The 3,307-nt window shown below is 37.5% G+C and overlaps 1 long non-coding RNA gene across 1 annotated transcript; it reads left to right on the forward strand.

Annotated features, from left to right (window-relative positions):
* The first annotated feature begins 1,517 nt into the window (after positions 1 to 1,517).
* On the forward strand, positions 1,518 to 2,184 carry LOC120452113. Its single transcript, XR_005616439.2, has 3 exons — positions 1,518 to 1,720; positions 1,901 to 2,058; positions 2,126 to 2,184. It is a non-coding gene; the product is annotated as an uncharacterized LOC120452113 (long non-coding RNA).
* The last annotated feature ends 1,123 nt before the right edge of the window (positions 2,185 to 3,307 follow it).

Below are 3,307 nucleotides of genomic sequence, written 5' to 3' on the forward strand. Positions count from 1 at the left end.
ATCGACAGGACTTGCCAGGATTATGCTGATGACAATCCGGCACAGGGGCCTGTAGACATTGTTTGAAGCAGAGGTAGAAATTTCTTGACCCGGGGAAAGCGTGAAGGCGGACCATTTATGACCACATCATAAACAGTTTACAGCAGCTCGGACCTCAAAATATTTTGGTCCGAACAATGGGCAGTTCGAGACCGTGGATAATTCCCGGTCGGAGATCGAACAAAAGGGTTTGGAGAAACTGGAGCAACTCGGCTGGAGTTGGGCGATGATGTAACTGCAACATATGGCACTTCCTGCTCTTCGAATCCAAAATCCAATGAATTCATAAAGCCCGTAATTGATGACGTGTGGAATGCTGTTCTGTCACAAATTAATTGGCCCCTTTTGCTCGAACGGGGCTTCCCCCGTTCCATCCACCCACGAAAAGCGCGTGCTGAGACCCCTTCGGCAAATGGCGACGAAAATTAATGGGAATATGTTTCAGAAGAACATAAATGGAAAGACATGTGTACGGTACGCATGGGGGCAATCGTGTCACCACCGCCTACACTCATTAAATTCGAAGGGCCCCGGGCATCCAGGGATGTGGGTTGGGTTTCGGTTCGTATCGGTTTAAGGGTTTGGTTCCCGGGAACATCTTTCTTATCAGTTGCGCGGAACAGGCGGCCCAAAAATAATGTAATTTATTCCGACACTTTCATAAAAGAGAGAGAGGCCAAAACTCTCGGCAACAAAGCAAGACATTATCGCCGCATAATTAATGCCACATGTTGCAATGCGCTGCAGCGAGACAATAAAACGCCAGTCGGTCGCTCCTTTTTTCCCGGAGCTGGAGCTGGAGCCTCGGTGCTGGAGTCCCGGAGTTTGGACCGCGGCACCCATGAGATATCATAAAGCCATTCCGCTTTTAATTGCCTGCCTAGACTGTAGACATTTCCAGATTGAGCGCCTCAGCTCATTTGCATAAATTTATCAGAACGAAAATCAGCGACGGAAAAGCCTGAAAATCCTGTCCTTACCAGTTCCCTCCTTCCATCACTTTTCTCCGTCCGCTTTCGCCACCATTTTCGCCGGCACTGCGCATGCGCCGCTCTGCCATCAGAGGCCATTATAAAATGGGCGGAGCCAAGAGCCGTTAGCTCACCACGGGCTCACCGAGCCGTGGTGAGTTTCGAAACCGACCCTTGTTTCCCGCGGCGAGGTGGAAAGGAGACAGACTGAGCGGGGAATTGAATAGAAGACATATGTACACTCAGAAAACTGAAGAACGAATAATTTGAGAACGAACGTTCTTAAAAATGTACTGTGTCGTACTTAAAATTTTTAAGACAACCGTTCTTGGAATAAGTACTAGTTGTACTCGAATTACACATTTCAAAAGCGATATTATTGATACTCATGGAAAACAAAGGTTTATCTTTTCTCATTTATGTATGTATATTCCTTGATCATTTTATGCGGCCAATTTTAAAAGAATATACACAAAAAATATAAGAAGTTTAAACTAAAATTTATGCGATCGAAAAATCTCCAGCCATTCGACTTCTTACACTTGTTTATATCGATTACATTTCTGTGTTGTTGAAGAAACATATGTTTTTTCGATAATCGATTGCAACACGGCGCTCATTTAGTGTCAAAAAGTTCCTGGAGTAACAAGTACAAAGTGAATTAAGTGAAATAATTGAAGAACAATGTGAAAATGGGCACGGTGTGCAGGGTAAGTAGAAATCTTTAAATAAAGTATGTAATATACATACATAAAAAGTCGGTGGCCTATGCACGTGTTTGCATGCACGCATATGTATATGCGTATGCATTTATGTGTATAAAACTTTTGTGTTGCCAAATGTTACTTCTAAAAGAAATAAATCTATAAATTAATGTGTAATATTTACAGTTAAAAATCGACTTCTGAGAAATATGCCCAGAGAAAGAGCGTGCATTGTTTTCGAAGTAGGACGACCTGAAGCGCAGTGTTTCCTTTTTACGATAGGAAGATTAAAAACTATCTCAGCAGGCAACAGCTTACCGAAGCACAGCCGGCAATAAATGAAGGTAATATAACTAATAACAAAATTTGTATTTACTTATTGTTATATTTGTCTTTCTTCGTTTTTGATAGATACCCAGGACTCTATTTGTTATTTTGCTTGACACCGCGTTTCGTTAAATATGTTTAGCTGTAAGAACTTTAAGAAAAGTGTAACAATTTAATTTTTAAGAAAAAAATTATGGAAGTTTTTATGTATACATTTACTATATATAAAATAAGAATAACAAAACTCTTAAAGTCGTGTAAATAAACAATAAATATGATTCGTTCTTAAAACAAAAGTTTGCTCTGAAAATAAAAATACTCATACTTCAGTTTTAAATTTGTACAATTTAAACCGTGAATTTATAATGCGCATATTAAAATTTGACGAGTTTGGGTCAAGTATTTTTAATATTTATTTTAAGTATTTCCCATACTTAAAGCAGTACATTTATCGTACTTGGATCCAGAACGTTCGTTCTCAAATTCATAATTTCGGTCTCAAATTATTCGTTCTTGAATTAAAATTTTTGTCCTTGAATCAAAAAAATTCGAGTTTACCGTACTTTCGATGCGGTTCGTTCTTGATTTGATATCGAAAAGCGTTAATTTTTCCCTGAGTGTAGATATCGGATGTCCATGACAGTTCCTGGTATATCCAGTGCCCGCATGTCTTTTTAATCTTAATTTTTTTCTCCTTTTATAACTTTAAATGCTTTGCTAGAAATCGTGTTCTAAAAATAAATGAAAACTCATCTTTGGATTTTAACTCAGCCACAAGTACTTCATTTGAAATTAAGGTTGTTGGGAAACACTGTGCGGTATTTGTTAAAAATCCGGTTTTCATTGCATATTTAAATTTGCGTCGGCAAACTTAAAATAAATTTACAAAGGGGACACAGAATTAAAAAGGCACAAAATCAATACAGAACCTAGTTATTTACTTTTGTTAATTTCTAGTATGTTCGATATTCTATAGAAAACGTGCAGAATTAAACAAAAATTAAATACAAAAGTTTGTATTTTGTTTTACAAGTGTAAGTATTGAACAAAATAAATTCTCATTTACTTAAGAGCATTTACAGTAAATGCAAATTAATCTTGCCGAGTCCGTTGACTTGTCTCTGGCTAGGCTGGGAACTTTTTTGCTGTTTATTAAACTTTTTATTTTTGTTGGTATTTGATTATGAAAGCTCTGTAAACTAGGTTTTTTTAATCTGATGATAAATCTTTTCCTTTCGTTTTTATACACGTTACTTATAGATTAAA

This window comes from Drosophila santomea, chromosome 3R (assembly GCF_016746245.2).
Source record: "Drosophila santomea strain STO CAGO 1482 chromosome 3R, Prin_Dsan_1.1, whole genome shotgun sequence".
In the NCBI taxonomy this organism is placed as follows: Eukaryota; Metazoa; Arthropoda; class Insecta; order Diptera; family Drosophilidae; genus Drosophila; species Drosophila santomea.